We start from the raw sequence: 23,533 nt of genomic DNA, 5'->3' as shown, positions 1-23,533 counted from the left end.
TGTTTGATCCTTCAGGTTGCTTCTCCCATCTTGTTCAAGTCCTGGTGTGGACCTCTGCTTCCCAACTCTGGCTAGTCACTGGCTGGCTAATCACTCTCAAACACTTAGAACATCTTTAAAAAACATTTGGGCAACATAATGAGAGATCTGATCTACAAAATTGAGTGAGCAGGGTGGCAGGGGGCATGCTCTTGGGAGGAAGGATTCTTGTGGTCTTTAGGGGATAAGAGGGGTCATGGGGTCCTAGGGAGAGGGAGGGGGTATACTGGTGCTGCATATGCTATTGGAATTGTGTGGATGAGAAATCATTATTTATAGCATTGTAAATAACAGAATCTCAATAAATTTAAAAATAAATTTCAAATTTTCTCCAGAGATTCTGACTCAGTAGGTCTGTGATAATCTCAGGCTAATTCTGTTAATAGCCAGGAAAGTTGGAAGACCAGTGATTCAAACCAGTAATTAGTCTATCATTCTTAATCCATATCATGGTCCTTTGTACTCAGACATTTGGCCTATATTTTATTTCCTCCATTTATAACCTTGAGGAGAGCCAGATTTCTGGTCACAGATTTGACCACTTTCCACATAATTCTTGATTCTGACCCTTATCCAATTAGTTCAATTCATCAGTGTCTTTGCTAAGGTGACAGTTATTTTTTATTCCCAAAGACTTTTTAAAGTAGGAGGATACTGTCAACATTCCAGAGAAGTTGTGTTAAATGCATTTAATAGAGTTGTTTAATTAGCACCCTATACAATGATAATTGTTAAAACCATCATGATCAGAGTCATAATAATAATAATCTATCATAGGAAACAAACATGTTCCATATCCACGATCTCATTTAGTCTCAATAAAAGCCCTAAACTGCACAAGTGTCCTCTGACCATACATATTTGTAAACTGAGACTTGGATAAGACAAAAAAGTTTTGCTAAGATTCATGGAACTCCTCTTTCTGGTCTTTTGAGGACCAAAAACGATAGCACACTGAGTGTCATTGTGGTTTTGAGGTTTTGTAGTGTACCTTTGAACTTGACATGCCCATGCAGTTCTGACCTCTACCCCATCAGAATGTCACAAAACCCAGTGGGTGTTTGGTGGCAGTCTTAGGGAACTCCTCAAGCTCCTTCTCAGCTGTGTCTTAGTATAGTGTAGCATCCTTTGTTGTGCTCTTTGTTCTGGTTTCTCTGGTGGATGAAATCAGTTCTTTCTAGCACTATGAGTAGGATTTGTCCTTCTAGGGTTCCTTGATTCTTGCTTCCTTGCAAAGAAGGTATGGGCTGACTGTTTCCCAGCATTCTACCCTGTACTGGACCATGTCCCTTTATCCCAGAAATGGAGTGGGAGCATTCAGATATTAATACTCACTGTTAGTTATCTAGAAATTTTGTCTGAAGCCAGGAGGATCCTTCTGCAGGCTTAAACTGTGTAAGTCTAGGTCAGGTGTCTTTGTACTCTAATCCACACATATCTCCTTTTTCTAATCTACCATGGAAAGGCAGAAAAAGTCTTTTACATATGCTTGACATTTGAGTCCTTATCAGCATTATAAAAATTGTCTGGAGGCTGTACTTTTTAAACACTCATTCTATGAATGAATTGGACTTTCCTTATTTTTAGACAAGGACATTCAGACTCAAAGAGATTAATGTAGAAATGCATGAGCATCTTTCTACCTCAACTACTAGAATTGGGAGATAAACGAGCCAGTTTCCATGTCTCAAAAATAGGGCAGCCTCAATTGTTTCTTTTACATTATTTCTTCAGTTCCATTAATATGTCACCTTTTAATATATCAAACATCTTTTAAATGAAATACCATGAGAGCTGAGGTGTCAATACCATGAGGTGTCAATGACACAATAAAGTGACTTTTTCTGAGAAAAGCTTCTCAGTGCAAATAACTGAAAATCCTTTTGATTTTTAATGGTAGTAAACCAGAGATAATTAGGAAGTTGAGTCACTATGTAGTACAGCATGCTTTTAATAGCCATGAGGGTTCAAGTGAATGACACACAGCATGAAATTATGAAATCTTCACCTTCTTCCTAATTAATTCCACATGCCTGGACATTTCCATAGCATTTGAAACTTATCTGAATATGGACAACCTGAACATTCTGGAGCACTGAGCATTACCAATTCTGGATTCTCCCTGACTTCACCAAATAGGGTTCAGTGCATCCCTCTGAGATCTGAGGATTTGCTTACATCTTGGTCAGCTCCACTGATCAGGACTATACAAAGTAAAAACAGTTCTTAACATTACTTTTCTTTAGTATGGATCACATAGTAGATATTACTCAAGATAGGTAGAAGTGGTGATGGAGCTGTGAATCAGTGATTTTTGCTACCAGATAAAGTAGAAGCCACAATCCAGCTCCACCAATTTCCCAAGGTTTCTTAGAAATCAGCCTGCTACAAATATTTAGAAGAATTTCTGATTGATTCAGTAAGAGCCCTTAAAGTCCCTTGATTAGATAACTAGAATGCTAACAAGTTGGACTGGTGAGCCAAAGAACATCAATAACTTAGATAAGCTTGAATCAGAAACTTCTACTGGTTATAGCATAGGTAATTTGTCTTTATAGTTACTTAGTATTGATGTTAAAGAGAACAATTATTCATTCACTTTATAGCTTACCTTAAGTCCAACAACCACCAAAAATTACCTCAAGCACCTTCAATAACTCAGGGACTTATATTTAGTCGTGGTACATGGTAAGAAGAAAACTACCAGTTACAACTTTGTACATACCTTCCAGACTCAGACTCTTAAATACATTTGTCTTCTCTAACCCAGCCAAGATACCTCTGCACCTTCAATGTTTCAGAGATAAAGCTAAGAACTTTGACTCTTTCTCATAATGGAAGAAGACCAATTAAGCATGGATCATTCCCTTCATCTCTACTTTTTTTTTTTTTGGAAGAGTTGCCATTCATTTTGTTAATTTTTTCTTAATCTTAGAAAAAGAAAACGTCTCTAGTAATTCAGTTAGTATAGCTGTTTAATGTAAATCTCTATGATTTCAGAATAAATACAGCCAAAGCGTCACAGGTTAATAACAAAATATTGGATAACGTGGGTACCTATTATTTTGTCTTGGTAGATGGTGAGAAGAAAAACCACCAGTCACTGCTTCATACATACCTTCCATACTCCGACATGCAAATACATTTGGCTTCTTGGACCCAGCGAAGGTACCTCTGCACCTAATGTTCTGGTCCTATTGAGACTTAGTGATGTGGCAGAAGGAAAATCTATTCATGCAATCAGAGCACTGGAGAAAACCAATATGTGAATAATTAAGAAATGGCTGCAGTTTCAATCTGTAAATTTTGCCTGGGCCTGCAAAGACTTGTGCTAAAACAGGTCATGGGTGTCCCAATCATAAATATATTCTATAAGATAACTGACCTACAAAATGAACACTAACCTTCCTATTTTTCAAAAGTCTCGATAAAAGATCAGGACTTTAATTCCTATAGAAATACCAGGTTCCTAAACTTCATAAATGTACTTTCATTTCTTCCCTAATTACTAATCGTTGAATATATACATAGTTCAACAATCATAATCTAAGACTATGGTTCATGCAATTGTTGATGTTTTCCAGAATTTTCTTTTAGTTCCTCTTATGTACTGCTTCTCCTGTATCTGCTTATAGTGTTTCCTCTTCTGCCTCTCCTTAACTCCTGGACACCTTTACTGCCATTTCTTTTCACCTTTTCATTGCCCTTTAACTTTAGATCTCATCAAATGTATCTCTCCCAGGTAATACTGTCTTGTTTTCAAAACTATTTATAAACTCAGTTAACTTCCTGTTACTCTCTGGATTTTCCTCTGATGTTCCATACACAACCACACAGAGACAGACCATATAACTATGAATTTTCTTAACTAAAGTCTTCTCCCCTGATAGAAAAGAGCTCTACAAAATCAAAGTCTCTCAATTTGTCTTTGCCTTTCACTGCATCCATATAACTTAGCCTTATGGTCTAGTTCCTCTGTAAGGCTGAAGTACAAAGACATTGCATTAAATGACAATAGAAACAAAAAGTAAAATCACATTTCAAATTTGAACTACCACTTCCTTCTCTTTGGGGCAATAAATAAAAATGTCATAAATTGTTTTCTTCATGCCTAAAGGAAAATTTGCTCTTTGGATAGAAAATTATAAGAAATAATGGATATGTATGAAAATTAAGGCACGGATTAAATGTGTGTCATTCATTCTTTAGAACCACTCTCACCTTATTTTTTTGCCAAATCATTTCTTTATTTTGAAGCCTTTCCTGATAACTAATGAATTCATGAACAATATATATCTTCAATAGACTCCCAAAGCACAAGACATTGAGGTTTTAATGGTATGACCTCAAGACCTACCCTACTACAGACCTATTCATGAGTTTCTCATTGAATCCCCTTATTTTACCAAATAACTACTCACTAGGTAGAAGATCTTTCTTTATCTTGATCTAACATTTGTCTTCCCAATGATCCCAATTCAGTTTTCTTGAACCCCAATAACATATCTATTCTTCCTTTCCCATTACATTTCTTCTGATATTGGAGAGTTTTCATACCTGCTCCCTTCCTCATATTTCCATCCCTTCACAATGCACCTTGCCCACAAGTACTTTTCAGAGTTCTATGATCCTTATACATCTCAACTTATCTATATTATAAGATCATAGAGGGAACAGCATGTTTATATATATATATACACACACACACTTACATATATATTTAGTATACACACATACACTTATTTAGTTATTTTTGTGATTGAGTTGTCTTTGTTGGTGTTCAGGGCCTACTCTCATCTTGGTCATAGTCCCAGTGGAGCTCAAAAGACCATCTAGTGCCAATAATCAAACCCAGGCCACCCTCATGCAAAGCATAACTTCCAACCCATTCTCTTAACCTCCTGGCCTTCTGGACCATAAAGCCCTATATTGACTGAAAATATAGTGTGCACTCATTGCTTAATGAAGAATGCATAAGTGCAATGAATGGAGACTTTCATGGGAAAAAATTAAAGATTATTTAGGCTAAGTAACCAGGAAGTATAGTACTCCTCATTCCCCATGATTGGCACTGTTAAATTGATCAATATCAATATCTTACTACCATTAGATAGTAAGGCCTTTTATTCCAGTAAAGAAATACAAAAAGTTGACTTGGTGAGTAAAGAGGAGATCTGTTTTTTTTTTTTTTTTTGAAAGACCAAAGAAAACTCTCATCAGAAAACCATGGAAACTGAGAAGACAATTAAAGAAAGACCAGCCAGAATGAAGAGTAAACAAAGAGATGGGATAAACCAGGAAATGTGACCAGGTCAAAAAAAAAAGTCGTTTCTCTGGTATCCCTGTTCCAGTCCAAAAAATGGCTTAGATTTAATGCAGAAAATGACTGACAAATTACTAGGTCACTGAGTGTGAAATTTATATTTTTTTTGCTTCTTGCTTTTTCCTATCCTATAATTGTATTGATCTAAACAGTAAAAATATTGCTATTGTCTTCTTTATTATGGCAATCCTGAAAAGGGAACTGCTGTGTCTCAGTAGATTTTTTTCCCAGATAAATCTTTTCCTCTCAATAAATAAATCTCCTGTTAGGGTCTTATTTAAATAGCACTATGTCGGGAGTAAGGCAGAAACCAAAAGATGAATCATTAAGCCTCCCAGTAAGAATATAGTTGGTGTCAGCAGCATTGCCACATCCTGAAAAGCCACATCATTTATGGGTCTAATGTGTGACCTATCACATAAACCAGTTCCACACACCCTCTATGCTCCCACTATTGATTGTGGCCCAGAGATCTAGAATTAAACCAAACCTCCTAACTATCCAGCACATGGACCTGGGCTGGTCCTACCAGCAAGAGACGTAAGAGAAGTCTCTTCCAGAAGAATTTCCTTCCCAGGGATGAACATGCTCTCTCTGTGACCTTGAACTCTGGATATGCTTGCTTTATGATCAATGCTGTCTGAGCCACCGGGGTTGCTGGGAATCAGAGGAATCAGAAATAACAACTTTACAGTATGCGACAGTGACATGCATGGTGACTCCCAGCTTCATCCAGGTGGGTTTTCAGCCACCTTTACTCACTTTGCAGAAAGTATCTAAATCCATTTCCTCATGCCCCCTCTTTCCTCCCCTCCCTCCCCAGCCCAACCCCTCCTGGCTATCCAGCTATCTCTAACCGTAGAAATAGACTTTAAATTTTCCCTTCTTTTAACTCTTTTAGTAGCCTATTGACTACTACCTGGCTCTGTTCAAAGTGTGTGCTTCACTTATTGAGGTCTTTTATCCTTTTAGGGTGAGTGCTGTAACTTATGTTGCTTTTGTTTTAAATCTTCTTTGTTACCCAGCAAAGGACTGGACACATACCAGATGTTCACTCTACAGTTGATACAGTTGACACTGTTATTTCTTTTGATTTGTATACTACTTGAAGCAACTGTTGTATCCTACCACAGATGAATTTAGATGTTACCTTTTGCCAAATAACAGGAGCACATAAAACACTTAGAGATGGGGTTCAGGTCCCCTGGCATTTTCATTTAGCTAAGTTACGCTGAGTTTGTTCGCTTAATCATCTATGTTCCACTTCTTGCCTTTTAATTTTTTACATTTTAGAGATGACAGTACCTTGGATAATTGAAGGGACAGATTTGGGGAAATGCCCAGGAGAGAAAAATACTATAACTGAGAGAGGTTATGTTTGTGTGGTCTCTCCATTCTCGTGGCATTCACTGCACAATGTGTTGGAATTGAACCGCCTAGTGCATTTGAATCATAGACAACTGTTGCTGCCTATCTCTGCTTGACCTTTGCAATTTTCTGAACAGGTCTGCTGCTCCACCTCCTACGAAGCCCATTTACACATTTCCATCTGTTCCCAGGAGAAGATTGAATGTGTCCAGACACAAGAAAGGAAAGAGGGTATAGCTAACAGTTCTCTCTCTTTCTTTCTCTCTCTCTCTTCATTTCTTCCTTAGTCCCTTTCTTCCTTCATCCCTTTCTTTCTCTTTCTTTCCTTCTCCCTCCCTCCCTCCCTCCCTCCCTCCCTCCCTCCCTCCCATCTTTCTTCTTTTTTCTTTTTTCTCTTTCCCTCTCTTTCTTTCTTCTCCTCTCCCCCTTCCTTCCTTACCACAGAATCAGTATCATCCCTGAAATATTCTCTGTGGGCCCAACATGGGGCTGGAGCGATAGCACAGTTGGTAGGGCATTTGCCTTGCACACAGCTGACCTGGACAAACCGAGTTCAATTCCTCCACCCCTCTCAGAGAGCCCGGCAAGCTACTGAGAGTATCTTGCCCGCACTGCAAGATACCCATGATGTATTCGATATGCCAAAACACAGTAACAACAAGTCTCACAATGGAGACATTACTGGGCCCTCTCGAGCAAATCAATGAACAGTGGGAGGACAGTGTCACAGTGCTACAGTGGACCAATATGAGACTTTAGGTGTATAGAAACATTGCTATGAGACTGAAGAACATGATATATTTGCTTGGAACCTATCTATTCTCTCCATATCATGCAGTTATATTTTTCCCATTGAATATAACCCTTTGGTTGAATCATGTGTTTTAGATCAAGCTTATTTCCCAATGAAATGAAAGTCCTTCCAAATATGATATGTTTCTGAATGGATAGGGAACATAAAGCACCTTAAAATGAGCATGGAAAAATTGGGCAGAACACAGTGAAATTCCATTATAAATAACCTCAGTCTAGCATGGATCTTATCATACGTCCAACACTTTCTTCTGAGTCAACAAGTTTATCAGCCACTTGAGGCCAGCAAAAGGCTGATGCAAGTCAAAATCTCTGATGATAGCATTCTGGAAAATTGATGCTGAATACAAAGCAAGGGGCTAAAACCATCCTGTGATTAGTTATGCAAAAGGAAGACAGAACAACACAACTGGTCATAAGGATAGGGGAACAGATGCTTCAGCTGGGCTTCTAGAATTTGAGTTAGAAGCTGACTCTAGGGTCCTTGTTCTTTAACTTAAAAATAAAACCACAAAAATATTTATATAGTGTGAATTGATTCTGGGAAAATCACTCAAAGTTTTGGGTCTTGCTCTCTCTCTCTCTCTCTCTCTCTCTCTCTCTTTCTTTTTCTCTCTCTTTCTCTCTCTGTCTCTTTCTCTAGTTTGTAGGCCATGCCTGGCAGTGATCAGGGCTTACTTCTGTCTCTGCACTCAGGGATCATTCCTGGTGTGTTTTGGGAGACAATATGGGCAGACACGGATCAAACTCTGATCTGATCATGCAAAGCATTGTGCTTTCCCTCTGGTCCCCAAAGGGCTTAGTTTATTTTGTTACATATTAGAGCATATAGTACTGTTCTTTCTCCAGCTTAGGAGTAACTGGAAAATTTCAGAACTAAAAATTACTTTCTTGATTCTTATATTGTTATCTTACAAATAAAGCATGTCCAGACTCTTAGGTTAAATAGTATAGTGGGAGTTTTAGTTGGAACAGTTGAGACAATGATCCTAATCACAGCCATAGAATCTGAGCCTAGAAGTAATCTTGAGTCTGATAGCACAATACCTTTGTTTTACAGAAGGAAACTGAAGTCCAGAAAAGAGAGGAATTAGGAAGTTAGTTGGACAAGTAGAGCTGTTACTTGGATGATTTGTTTCCTTGTCATGTAATCCAAGTGAGATAGACTATATTCCAAGGCTTTGAGAAATATTTACCTTTATTTGCATTGGTATGATTGTATTAAAGTATAAATGTGTTAATGTACATTTAAAAAAATTTTTTTTATTATTATTAGTGAAACACCATGAGGTACAGTTGTAGATTTACAAATTTTTGTGCTTGGATTTCGGTCATACCATGATCAAATACCCATCCCTCCACCAGTGCCCATTTTCCACCACCAGGATAATATCCCTCCCCCCCCATTCCCCCACCCCCCCCATCCCCCCCTGCCACTGTGGCAGGGCATTCCCTTTTGTTCTGTCTCTCCTTTTGGGTGTTGTGATCAGCAAAAGAGGCATTGAGTGGCGAACATGTTCAGTCCAGTCTACTTTCAACCTGCATCTCCCCTCCTGGGAGGATCCTCCAAACACCCTCCATTTGGTGTTCCCTTTTCTATCTGAACTGTCCTTTCCCCTAGAATACCCGGCTGGCCTCTAAGCTATGGAGTAATCCTCCTGGTGTTGATCTCAGCTATTCTTGGGTATTAATCTCATATTTTGTTTTAATGTACATTTAAAACCTTGCAATTTTCATATACATCTCACAAAACAGAATTTCTGATTAAAGTCATATCATCTCCTCTGGGCTTCCTAGAGACATTGAGTCAGTGTATCTTAAAACTAATGAATAGCCAAACTTCTGAGAGGAAATTATATGTGTTCTGAATGGTATATCAATGCAGAGATTGCTGTTAGCACGTTGGCAGAGTTTCAACTCAAAAATCTACCTTTATAGTACAGCTATAGAGTAAATCAGTATACTACCTATACTATACTCTACTGTACTGGTACCAGTGTAACGTGTTATATGAATGAAGAGATGAGGCTGGCTTTGTAGGGAGTCACAGCTCTGTGAGTATGGATGGAATAAGCAGGGGCACATGAGACTATAGATCAAGTCTAAAGACACTACCCTAAAAGGAAAAGTGCTACGTGATATAGTACATAAAGGAAGGTGCTTGGTTTGCAAACAACCCAGGTTTGATTTTCTGCAATATAAATGGTCCCCTGAGGGTCCTAGTTCTGCACTCATGGATTAGTGCAGAGCCAGGACCAAGCCCTGATAAGAGACAAGCATCACCTCCCAAACCAAAACAAACCAAAAAAAGTGCTAAAGAACATAAACTTGATTGGGACAGAGAAATATTATACAGCGTAAGACACTGTTGTTGCATGCAACTAACCTGGGTTCTATCTCCAATTTGACTTATAATCATCCAAACCTGGCCAGGAGTGATGACTGAACACAAACTAGAAGTAAGCCCTGAACACACTGGGTGTGGATCCAAATTCCAAAATATTAAAAAGGAAGCAAAAGAAACAGGGTTGAATCCAAATGATTTAATTGTTCTGAGAAAGGAGGGACTTGTGGTTCTATTGAAGTTTATACCAAGACTTGAATACCATTATATGCTAAGTAGAAACTGGCAAGAAAGACAAAGGATAGAGTAAATATTAGGAAAGACTGATAAATTAGAATAAGGTAGATGTATCTCTCCCAACCAACGCTTATTATAAAGCTATGGTTATTATGACCTTTTTTAAGTTATTATGAACTTGTGATATTTTAGGAAAAGGATAAATGGAGTACAGAATAGAGACATATAAATAGAATTCCCTTTTCTGGAATGCTGATATATAACAAAGAATGACTCTGAATAATGCATTTTTTGATACTTGGTCTAGAGATAACTGTAAATTCATATGTAAATAAAATAAAATAATGAATCTCTGCTTCATACCATAAACAAAATAAAATCAAGAACTAAACATAATTATTAAATAAAATGTTAACATAAATTAATAAAATTAGAATTTTAAACATTGATAAGTTCTCAAAACCTCTATTTACTAAAAGATTCCATTAAGTTTAAACATTGATAAGTTCTCAAAACCTCTACTTACTAAAAGATTCCATTAAGAAGATGACTTTATAAAGGGTGTTGGGAGGATCCTCTCAGGATGTGAGATGCACCTCTTTTGCAAACCACAGCACCCAAAAGGAGAGAGAGAACAAAAGAAAATGCCCTGCCACAGAGGCGGGGTGGGATAGGAGGGATGGGGGTTGGGAGGGATACTGGGATCATTGGCGGTTGAGAATGGGCACTTGTGGAGGGATGGGTACTCGATCATTATATAACTGAAACCTAAACACAAAAATTTGTAAGTCTACAACTGTACCTCGTGGTGTTTCACTAATAATTTTTTTTTTAAAAAAAGAAGATGACTTTAAAAGAAAAGTCAAATTCAGAGAAGGTGTCTACAAATCAAAAAAGATTAATTTTTTAGAACCTGTTCTTTTTTAAAAATTTTTATTAGTGAAACACCATGAGGTATAGTTGTAGACTTATAAATATTTGTGCTTGGATTTCAATTATACAATGATCAAATACCCATCCCTCCATCAGTGCCCATTTTCCACCACCACGGGTTCCCAGTATCCTTCCCACCCCCCATTCCCCATCCCACTTTGCCTCTGTGGCAGGGCATTTTTAAACTAGTAAAAATTAGTAGAAAAATCAAGAAGAGACACAAAAATACAAATCACAGTAGAAGTTGAATTCTTATTTTCAAGTATTTGCAAATAAAATTATAGTGAGTTTCTCATCCATGATATTGGGAAATATTGAAAATTTCAAGTGTTGCCTAGGTTGCAGACCAATGGGGACTCTGATTTACTGTCAATGAGAGCATAAGTTAGTACCACTAGTTTGGAGATCAGCTTGTCATTATCCAGTGAAATTGGAGATGCACTTTTCTTATATTCCTGCAATAATTCTTAGGAGTATTTTTTCTAAATTAACAACTTCAGTGATGTCACTGAGACACATATATGAACCATTGTCTGGTGGTAAAACTGAAAATGACCCACAGGTTTCTCAAAGGAAATGGAGTACATAAACAGGTGCGGTTCTGCAATAAATGGTAGAGAGACATGAAAATAAATGAAGTAGATGATTCATCTGACTAATTCTATAAGTTAAGTCCAGAAGAAATCCTTAGGAGATTTTCCTTAGGAAACAACTGGGCAATCAAGAATGGGGACAGAGCTGTCCTTCTACAGAGAAACAGTGGGCATTCTGGATACAGCATGATGGGACTCAGCTTCTTCCTGAGCTCCCACCCATCAGATGCCTAAAGTGTCATTATTTTCAGGCAGAGGCTGTTCTTGGTTCGTATCTCCATCTCCCCGGCACCTATCCAAGTCCCTGACATAGAGAAAATTCTCAATAATTAATTTTATTTAACAGAATGAATCCAGCAAGAATCCATTCTACCCTTCTTTATAGGAAGCACAGCTGGGGGACAGTGTGTTCTTTGGAATTATTCTCATTTCCTTCAGTTCCTGGCCAGACAACATTTTCTATTTCTCAATTTTTCTGAGTACTCACAGAATGAAACTATTTACTGGCCCTATTCCTTTGACATTTCTGGGATTTGTCTTTACCTCTGCATCCAAAATATCTGTGTCAGGCTGCCTCTAGCCCTCACCCTGCATACCATTTAATCTAACTAATTATTTGTATACTTTTAAGTAAGTGTAAGGTATAATAGTATTATTTTTATAATAAATTTGACATTAGAAATATCAAGTGTTTCTGAGTACTAAATTGTTGTAGTGACAACAACTTAACAAGTCTGAGGGAGTCCTGAATTATAAGTGACCCAAAAGTCTTGGGGATACCAAGGACTTGTAGTTGATGTCTGAAGTGGTAGTTTTGTGAGACTGCACCCTTAACTTGTGAATCTATGTCTATAGAGCTATCAAATAGTAGTTGATTCTGGATAGTTAGTGTCGGAATTGAACAAACTGTGGGACATCCAACTGGTGCCAGGGTTGAAGATGAATGCCGATGGTTAAGTGATACTTCAATTAATTGATCAGTGTATTGACTTAGCAGGGGATGCATGTCAAAGACTGCCAGGCACAGTGGGACATAATAATCATGATAGCAATAATGATAATAATAAAGATAATGTCCAAACTTTACTTGAGAATTACACAGAAGGCTTTTATATAGGTTGAAGCTGTTCCTCGCCGGGGCCCCTTGGAGGGGAGCGGGTTGAGCTTTCCTCCCTGCCCTGACCAGGGCTTTGGCAGCCAAAGACCTCCAGGACCAGCCACCACCATGCTGAGACCACTCTCCGCACACATGAAGGTACTGGCAGAGGGACAAATCCACGCGGGTTCCGGAGCCGAGATCTCCAAGCCTACTCGGATTGGAGTCGAGCATCCTCCACCCAGATCCTCCAAATTCCAGTAGGCTGGGGTCACACCCACCACCTGGCCCCCTGGCGCTGTGTAATCCCATCAGCGGCCAAGACTCAGAGACTATAAAATCCAGCTCCCGGAACCGCGCGGCCACATTTGTGGCCCAGCGACATCTTATCAGGACATCTTTTTTTATGACATCTTATTATCTCATTCCTACTTTGGACAAACTTGCAGGCTAGCGAATGTAGCCTGCCCACAGGGTAGAGTCTGGCAAACTCCCCGTGGCATACCAAATATGCCAAATACCAGTAACAATGATGGGTCTCATTCTCCTAAAGAGCCTTGAATATAATCTCAGGGCTAGGATGAAAGAGACGTTACTGGGGCCTGCTCGAGGCAATCGATGAATAACAGGATGATGAAATGAAAAATGAAACGAAGCTTTTCTACCCTACCAACACAATTAGAAATTTGTAGTTGATGCACATTCTGGGACAGCAAATTGTAATTGTCTTTCATGCACCAATTTTATAAGGAATGTTAGATTTCTTAGGAGTGTAGAGTCTTATACAATGTCTATATCCTCACCGCAGAGACTGACTATAGTTTCAGGATGCCTGAGGTCTTGTGTAATCAGATACTGCTGTCACATTAAATCTAGTCTTGTCATAACACCACAAATTGTCCCTTCTGGATACTCCCTGCAGTTTTCTATGGGCGGCTACTTTAGATTTTTCTTGATCTTATAGTCTCTGGAATTTCTAAGACCCTTTGAATACTCAGAGGAAATCAAAGGGCCACAATATGGCTGGGTCAGGGGTTCAGGACCCTTACAAAGACCTCATAGAGGTGTGAGAGAATTCTTTCAGCAGAAATTAAATCATAGCATTTTACTTTTATCAGATACTTACTATTATTTTCTCTCTTCCTTTGCTGCCATGAAAATTGAGAAACTGGGAATCCAATTACAAAGGCGAGATAAAAAGGGCTGATAGTAAAACATTTTAATTGGATAGAGGAAATGCTGACTCGTGTTCTGCTCTGGGCTGCAATGTTCCAAGTATCATGGCAGCAGAGTGGGGTCACCAGAGACAGGAACAGGGAGATGGCATGAGAGAAACAGGGTCTTACATAGGAGTATTCTCATCAATAAGGCAACCATCATTGTAGTACCCTGCCCCCTTGACTTTATTGATACCCTTTAGACAACCTGAACCAAAATACTACCAGTTAGAATGTAGCGCAAATGCAAATACTGCTTCTGTGGTAGTCTTTTTAAAAATATATTTTTTAAACTAAAGCATCATGAGATAGACCATTCCAAAGCTCTTTTTGATTGGGTGTGGTAGCACTGTCCTGTAGCACTGTCTTCCCGTTGTTCGACGATTTGCTTGAGCAGGCACCAGTTACGACTCCATTATAAGACTTGTTGTTACTGTTTTTGACATATTGAATACGCCACGGGGAGCTTGCCAGGCTCTGCCATGCAGGCAGGATGCTTTCAGTAGATTGCCGGGCTCTCCAAGTGGGGCAGAGGAATTGAATCCAGGTCGGCCAGGTGCAAGGCAAATGCCATACCCACTGTGCTATCGTGTGGTAGTCATTTTAAATGTGGATCCTCACAATAGAGTTACTCAGAGCATTTCAAATGCATATGCTAAGAGCAGACAGTTACTATATAATCTTTGATAAAGGCAGATTTGGGGATCTTCCCTTGGCCTTGGGTCAAGTATTTTCTTACGAGAAAAAGGCAATATAATCAAAGACAATCTTTTTTCTTTCTTTTTGGGTCACTCAGGGGACCATATGGGATTCTGGGAATTGAACCCGGATTGGCCATGTGCAAGGCAAATGCCCTACCTGCTGTGCTATCACTCCAGCCCCAAGACAATCTTTTTAGCACCTCTAAAGGAAAATGTTCATCTAAACTAGCTCAGGTAGAAGTCGTAAAGGCAGGTTTCTGTTTGTTTCACTCTCTTTGCCACCTAAATTTCCCAAGCTAATTCTAGATTTGTTAATTAGAGACCAGCCACAATGATACAGAGCTTGGGATTCAAATTTCAAATAAATTTTGATTTAACAATAGCCAGTGTCTACATAGAAAAGTTGTTTGGTAAAGAAACTCTGGCTCTAGAACTTGTTCTACATTCAAAAGGTGGCCTAGAAGTTCTAGAAGTTTAAATGAATGAATACATATACTTCCAAGGACAAAATTTGCACATCAAAGATTCAACCATCATTGAAATTCATTGTCATGGGTAAGTTTTCAAATTAGTATCTATTCTTGATTGCCTTTCCATAGTCTCTTAATCACCAAGTCCTGCCCAGTTTGCCTTCTAAGTAGGCTCCAATCATTGTTTCTTTCCATCCTAATCATCACATACTGGTACAAAACAATACTATCTTTTTATAGGACATTAAATAATCTCTCTGGCTTCCTGTATTCACTCCAATCACTCTGAAAATGAATTTTACATTTCAGAAAATGTGACCTCAAGATGTAAATCTGACAATGTCCCTCTAGTCACAAATTAAATTCTCTAGGCCAGCAACATGGACTGGCCCTTGTCTCATCTTTGACCTTGACTTTAAATCGTCTTTTTGTCACTTTCCACCATAACCACAAGCTACAAGCCACCATTTCTCTATAAGGAAGATTTTCTAGATGGGCCTATTCTAGATATTGCCACTGTTTCCCTCTTTATCTCCACTTGTGCCTCTAGTCTAACAAAGTCTCACCTGGTCACTTTACTCTCATTTCACCAGAAACTATTCACAGTTACATTGGTAAAAAATTGATTAATAAAGCCAATTTTTATTATTCACAATAATTGTGTTCTATAAAGTTGCCATGAAGACTGAATTAGTGCATACTGAATTATGACTTCTAGGGAAAATACAGGATTTGTTTCCTGCAAGCCTCTGGTCACAACATTTTTATCAACCAATCAATATGTAATCTTGTTTATGTGTGCCTCTATGTAAAGACACTTTATTTAATATAAATTGTTGGATAACTAACATTGAACTTATGCCAACAGAACTATAACCAGCCTGAATGAAGTTTATCTAACACACATATTTTCTCTCTATGGCATACCTCATTTAGGAACCCTTCAGCACTTCAGCACTATGGCTGGAGTCATTTAAAACAGCAAATTCACTGACACAAAGCACAAAAGTGCAAAAACTGTGTCACCAAATAGAACGTAAAATGGGCACTTGTTTACAGGATGAGATGGCTAAAACAAGAAGGCAGCATGTTGCTTTATTCAAACTCAGCTGGGAAAATGCATGTCTGGTGATTCAAATTTTTTCGCTGCACTGTGCAAGTCTGTGAATGACTTCAAAAGAAGCATTGCAAGGATTGATTTAGAGGTTGCAGATCCATTTTAGCAAGTAGGCAAATTCACAAATATGAAATCAACAAATAATGAGGATCAACTATTTTATCCTTCACTAGATGATAAACTTGTAAATTGTTTTGTTTGCTCACTTTTTTAAGAAATATGAATCTCTGTGAGATATAGTTACAAAGCTGTTCATGATTGGGTTTCAGTCATGCTATACCTTCATCAGTGTACATTTCTCAACACCAATGCCATCCCCATTCCACTGCCAGTGACCCCTCCTCCCCCAGCCTGCCTTTATGGCAGACAGGCAGACACATTTCTTCTCTCTCTCTCTCTCTCTCTCTCTCTCTCTCTCTCTCTCTCTCTCTCTCTCTCTCTCTCCTTTCCTTTCAGGCATTATGATAATACGGGTACTGAAAGGTTATCATGTTTGTGCCTTTACCTACTTTTAGCACTCAATTTTTATCCAGAATGATCATTTCCAACTATCATTGTCATAGTAGGGCTGGAGCAATAGCACAGCAGGTAGGGCGTTTGCCTTGAATGTGGCCAACCCAGCTGACCCAAGTTCGATTCCTCTGCCCCTCTCTGAGAGTCCGGCAAGCTACCACGACAAAGCCTGGCAAACTACCTGTGACACATTCAATATGCCAAACACAGTAACAACAAGTCTCATGATGGAGACGTTGCTGGACCCACTCAAGCAAATCGATGAACAACAGGAGCACAGTGCTACTATTGTTATAGTGGTCCCTTCTCTATTCTAGCAGCCCTATCCCCCCACCACTTGTGGCAAGCTTTCAACTGTGGCTCAGTCCTCCTGGCTCTTGTTTCTACTGTTTTTGGGTATTAGTCTTCTACTATGTTTATTTATATCCCACAAATGTGTTTGCTCACTTTTTGTTTTCCTTTTGAGTTACAGTACCTAACAGTGCCTAAAATGTGATTAATCCTCACCATATCAATGTGTGATGAATAAATAAATGTGAGTTATGATTGAGGTTGGGTAGGGAAAAGAAATTAGCAAGCTCAGAGAGTTGTCTATTTATTTGTTGATTGTTTTGGTTATCTGTTTTGAGGCCACACCCAGAAGTGCTCCAGGCTTACTCCTGTCTCTACACTCAGGAATCACTTTTGGCAGCACCCAGGGGACCATCTGGGGTACTAGGGATCAAACCCAGGTCAACAGTACAAATCAAACACCCTGCCTGCTCTACTGTCTCTCTGACCCCATTTGTCTATTCATTTTAAGAAATTACCTAAGTCCTTCTATAAATCACCCTTGGGATCTCTGAGTTGCAGAAGAATTCTGGGCTGATGACACTAAGTTCACTCAGAATAATGATTCACATGTTCTCTAACATCAGTATCTGAGTTACTACAGAAATGTCTTACCTGAGATTTAATCATTCATTGACTTTCTGAATCTACAGCAGGCTCTGCTCTGGATGGTTACAAGGAATGAGTACTGAGGAGTACTGACTTCATCCTTGCCCAGGCTTTGAATTTCCCAGGTGACACTCACAAAGGAGCAGGGCAGAAACTAGAATCTATGGTTTTCAACTTTCACACCATTGCACTTCCCTCACACCACTTAGGTCCCTTTTAAACATACTGCTTTATCACTTTATCAGTTATTGCAGAAACGACATTTCCAGTATAAAATTGTTGTCTTCCGAAAGACAAATGAAATTTTAAACTCCAATTTCCTTTGGTTTGAAGGGCTCACAATATCTATGTTCAGGGCTTACTTCTGGCTCTAAACTCAGAAACTACTGACGGGTTCAGGTGACCATATGAAGTTCCAAGGATCAAATCTGGGCCAGATAAAAGGAAGGCAAATGACTTACATGCTGTATTATATTTCTGAATCCTAAATTTCAATTTTCACTACCTACTTGCTTATCAGGTTAGATTATTGGGATCCTGGCACCAGAATTTGCTTCACCTATTTTCACTGTGTGTTGTCATATAAGGACATAGGTAGGGTACCCATGTTACTTACAATTCAAGTTATGTGCTTGTTTTATACCTCCCTGTTAATAAACTTGTGTGTTTGGTGAAGAGAAGTACTTTATTGAAGAATGATTACCTAGTAAACTAGAACCAATTTTATAAAAAGGAAATGGATCTAGAGTACTAATCTACCTCTAACTTTGATATTTTTACCAGTATCTACTAAAATTTATTTTATAATTGGTCCATTCTTTGTTGCATGCTGATCTTCTTCATTAGACTTTCTCTCCAAATACTTTATCTCAATTGATTCCTATTCTTCAAAGCCCAGTTCAGGTGTTCCTCATGGCAAAAGGATCTCCGAATGAGTGAAGTCTTTTGGGATTACTGTTTTGAACTCTCATACCACTTAGAATTTGGCACACAAAACCTAATGTGTAGTCTTTATTTTATTGCTTCCTTACCTAATTATTTTTATTTACATACTTTAATAAAACTGGATTATAAGAAAGCATGGAAATGGAGATATATTCTCCTCTTTAATACTTGAGACAAAGGTAAGCACACATGTTGTGTTCAGTTAAAACATTTGTTGGCCAGTCAACTAGTTAAGGACTGGAGCCAATCAGCTTTGAGCTTCCATGTATCTAAATAATGGGATAAAGTGGAGTCCAACTAATGAAAGACACTGAATTCCCTCTGGTGGATTTAGATTTGGAGGTGGAAGAAGGGGTGGGGGAGTTATTGTAGGCACTATGTTTCTGTGTGAAATAAGACCATTTCAGAACATCTGTCCAAGGCTGGATGCCAATGTATATCCTCCAGATGCTACTCTGGGATCTACTGATGTAGTCTTCCTGCTCTATTGGCAAGGAAGTAACAGAAAGAAAGAGGCAAGATCTAGTGGGAAAAGTGATGAAATAAAAGAGATGTTATAAGGTACAGCTTCTCAGAATAGTCTATTCATGAATTCTGAATATTGTGCTATAAATATCAGCATCATAGAATCTCAGAGCGAGAAAGGGCCCCTAAAGATCACTCAGACCAACCTACTGCCCAATGAAGAATTTTTAGCTACAGCGGCCGATGTTAATAAGGGATCCTGCTGCTTGCACTAGAAAGCACCATTTTTTAAGGGCCTCTCACTCACCTTTCACATCTGTTACTCAGAGGACATTTTCATGGTTCAGATACCTTTATGTTTTCTTTTGGATTTGCTTCTATTAAACCTGTTTTACTTACCATTAAGGCAACACAAAAGCAGCCTGTCCAGCTGGTGTATATTGTAACTCCTTTGATACCCCTCAATTTTCTCAACTACTTTTTCCATTTTCAATGCTGAAATTAGCAGACCCTGGCTGGATCCTTTAAGATCTCTCTATCCCTGCCAAAAACAGCCACGCTAAGAAACCAATTTTTAACTAGGGCTTACAAAGTTATACTTCTCTCACTCCAACCAATTTGGCAAGAAGAAGGCCAAAACTCAGGTAAAGCCATTTTCTCCTCATTATCACTCCATCAAGATTGCAAAAATGCCATGGATGCTCAGGGCTTCATCTACCTGCTCTGCCCAGAGATTCTAGAGGGTTTAGCACCCTCCCTCCTCTGGTAGGAACCATTGATCCATTGAGATAGGCAGAGGCTGCTCCTCTCTTGGATAGAAGACTGAACCTCATCAGTCAAGTGTAACAGAAGCTTGGAAGCTCAAAACTTAGAGAATCAAATGAAGCAAGTTTCCCAAGTAGCTTATGATCACTCCTTCAGAATTAAAAATTACCAATATTATAGACACTTTGGAAGATAGTGCATATGTCTTTATGTATATATCACCTATGTCACCTAAATGTATATGTATATATACATATATATACACATATATGTATAAAGATGTTTAACTATATATGTATGTATGAATATATATGTATATATCACCAATGTCACCTAAAGTAGAATTCTAACCAACTTTGATTCTGTCTTAATTGCTGGAGATCATTTTCCTAGCCATCAGTTCTTTGGAGCTAAATAAATGATAAGAATTATACAACACTAATAGCTGCATCCAATATGCAAATTTCTTTGCCTTTTTAAAAAAATTATCTGAGTCTAGTTGTTTTTGTGCCTCCTTCCATGGCAATACAGCAATCTATCTTCAATATGCCACTCTAAAACGAATGTCTAATGTATATACACACAACATGCATGGATTGAAAAATAACTGGGCTAATTTGAAGAAACTAGACTAAAACCAAAAAAAAGCTCTTCATTATATGATGCCATTGATTTGAAGATCTATGGAATGCCTAATGACAGAGAGCAGGTCAATAGTTGTCTAAAAGTAGTGGGGAAGGAAAGAAGTGATTGCCAAGGGTCATAATAGCTTTAGGAAATAGTTGATACATTAGCCATCCTTATTGTAATTATAAATTTGAGGGTACATAACTTATATATACACATATTTATCATACTGTATGATCTTTTTGCCAACAAATTCCTTGACAAAGAAAGATGTTTAAATAAATGAATTTTAAAATGCATACTCATCCATTTGTAGAAGCATTCATTTGTGAAGGCAAGAGGCAATTCCTTAGAAAAACTGAGGGGGAAAGAAGATTGGAATAGAAAGGTCTCCTCAGGGAGCAGGGTGGCAGAAGCACCTAGTCTTTGTTGTGCTAACTCCCCCCTGACTGATTGCCAACCCTTCCAAACATGCTCAAAGCTTTCCATAGTTATTCATTCATTTACTTCTCCCAACAATTTTCTGAGGTGGAAGTGAGAATTTGTTTTGAAGTTCTTTTATAGATAAAAGGAAAGAGAAATCCAGAAAACATGGGAAGGGGGAGGTATTAATTACAAACATCCAAAGATGTTTGTTTGTAATTAATAACAAACATCCAAAGATGGTTTCCAAAGTTTTATGAGTTTTGTGACCCAGAGAGATACGCAGAGGTATTTTTAAGAGATACCTTGAACCAAATGCTTTAAGACATTATTTCTTACTCTTAAATAAGCATAACGAGAATTTGGTAACCGTCCCAATATTTAAAGGAGTTATTTTTTATCCTTAAGAGTGACATCTGGAGAAATCCTAAAGGACACAGAATATATGGCTATTATATGCCATTCCCCTAATATCCCTTATGCCCCTAGCTCCACTGATGTTTAAGAAGTCTTTAATAAAAGATTAACAAAAATTCTCATTCAATAGGCGAAGCAAAATGCAATTGCTTTTTGGATTCCTAATATGCAGTCTTACATTTGCAATAAAGGCCAGTGACTCTGGATCACTTTTTATATTAGTTCTTCTGTTGTATCTCTGATTACATACAAATCCTGAAGCAAACAATTCAACATTGACCAGACCTTAAAAGACAGAAGCATTACAGGCTATCTGAAGTAGGTTGATAAACAAACCAGAAATATTTTTTTTGCATTTAATTATTAGTTTTTGTAAGAAGATTGTGAGCCTAAAGTTAGAATCTTTTATGTATCTTTATAAGGTTCTGCTAGGTGTCAAAAACATACATAATAAATGACATGATTTATGTAAAGCTGTATGTATGCAGTTTTCAGTTTAAACTTGTGCTTAGCCAGTTTAGTAGAAACATATCATGCTGAAAAAAAAACATTTCAAATATTAGGAATGGGAGACAATGCAGGGTGGGCTAATATGTAACTTTATGCCTGGCACCTATAAAAAACTTATTAAATTAATTGAGTCAAGATTTCATTGCTAGAATAGGCACAATTAGTCATGCATGTCTCAGTTTTCCGTTTTAACTAAGAATATTATGAACTGATGGGCTGTGAGTCACATAAGCTCCTTTAGACTTGGAGCAGGAGCTTATTATGCCCTTAGAATATCCCATTGTTCTTTGCACCATCCACTGCTCCTTGTGGGTCTTCTATTAAGATTCATGGCCTAGGTGATTACAAATTACCAACTTCATCATTTTTCTCAGGTTATTGCCAGAACGAGTCTTCCATTAATTTCTATGCAGGTATAGTACATAAATTTCACTATAAATACAAAGTAAATATTAAACCATGCACTGGATTTTTAATGCCCTACAAATAGCTTTCAGATAGATGTTCCTTACCTGATGCCTTTCCATTGACTATTTCTTTCCTACTTCTTACTCTCCCATACATTCACTCAGAAATACTCAGTCACTAGGTCTATTTCAGGATGTAGCCATTACTATAAATAAGATTTCCCCCCCTCTATCTAAATATTTTCATCTTTCAGTTCCAGACCATTCTGCTTGATCCTCAGAGAAGGCAAATAATTTCTTCTGTCAATGGATATGATTCCCCAGAAGATATTGATGCATTTGGGAGTATAATTTGGCTCGTGAAGGAGATAACCTGAAACCACAAACCGCCCTAAACACTCTATTATTAACAAAGAGAAAAAAAGGCGAATTGAGTTGGATGAAAGCCTTGCTGAATGATAAATTGCCAGGCTCTCTGTAGCTCAGGAGGTTTCAACCCATTCACCCCAGCTGCATTTTTATGAATTCTTGAAGAAAGAACTTTAAAGAACTGGAAAGTCAAAGAGTCAGGATTTGAATGGCTATGTTTGCTCCCTAAGGTGACCCAAGTCTTGAAATACTCACTGGGAAAATCACCCTGGACCTTTCCTCACTCCTGACCCCTTTATGTTACCTTCCTCATGCAAAATTACACCATCCAAATTACTGCCTGTACTTTTGGTCTACTTTAACCTTTGAACTTAGTTTAGGAGTCATAACTACAGTAACTCCTAAACAGCAGTTCTCAATCTGGATGAGAGCTTTTTCTCAAGTCTTCAATTTATTTTCTACTTCTTTGGAATTTTTTTTATGTCCCTTGAGTTATGGCTACATATTTGTCTATTTCCTCCTTCTCAACTATCTTCAAAAACTCTTGGAGGAAATTCCTACAGCAGCCATTCAAATTCTTTATCATTAGTATATATATTATAAACCTAAAACACAGAATTGATTATTAGGGAGAATACTAGCAGAATGAAAACAAAGTAAATTGACCACATTGCTCAACTGGAATACTTTGCTGTCCTTCATTTTAGAATACATTTTAGAAGGGATTTTAAAGAGTTTAGAAATTATTCTACAAATAAGTAAGGTCCTTCAAACCCCCTTCTTATGGATGATCATAGGCAGATATGATGTATTCCTCTGAAACTGTACCCACTTTCTACAAAGAAGCATGTCTGGATATGGTCTGAACTCCAATGGTTATGATTCACATGATATTTACAGAC

The sequence above is a fragment of the Sorex fumeus genome, unplaced genomic scaffold, assembly GCF_029834395.1.
Source record: "Sorex fumeus unplaced genomic scaffold, SorFum_2.1 ptg000128l, whole genome shotgun sequence".
NCBI lineage: Eukaryota > Metazoa > Chordata > Mammalia > Eulipotyphla > Soricidae > Sorex > Sorex fumeus.
Note: the sequence above shows the minus strand (reverse complement) of the source record.